Genomic DNA, 304 nt, shown 5'->3' with positions numbered 1-304 from the left:
ACTACAAAATGCAAGGTTGCAACCAAGCATTCTCTCTACTCCCATCCTAGTCTGTACTAGCACTCGAGGCATGGGCAAGAACAAACAATTATCTTTTTAGGTTCATTAAGTCAGTATTAGGTGTGAACATTTTCACTTATTAAAACAATTTACAATGAGTTACCCTGGCAGCCTCTTAGGGCCTTGGCCCCCATTGCAAGCCACTTCTCAACACTACAAGTAGATAACCTACCCTAAGCTCATGGAATCATAAATCACAAAATCACCACAGTCCTATACAAGTGACTGGAAAAATACCAAAAGA

This window comes from Cupressus sempervirens, chromosome 3, assembly GCF_028749045.1.
Source record: "Cupressus sempervirens isolate cs-2001-9-10 chromosome 3, ASM2874904v1, whole genome shotgun sequence".
Lineage (NCBI taxonomy): Eukaryota > Viridiplantae > Streptophyta > Pinopsida > Cupressales > Cupressaceae > Cupressus > Cupressus sempervirens.
The sequence above is the reverse complement of the archived record's forward strand: the minus strand, read 5'-3'. Positions refer to the sequence as shown.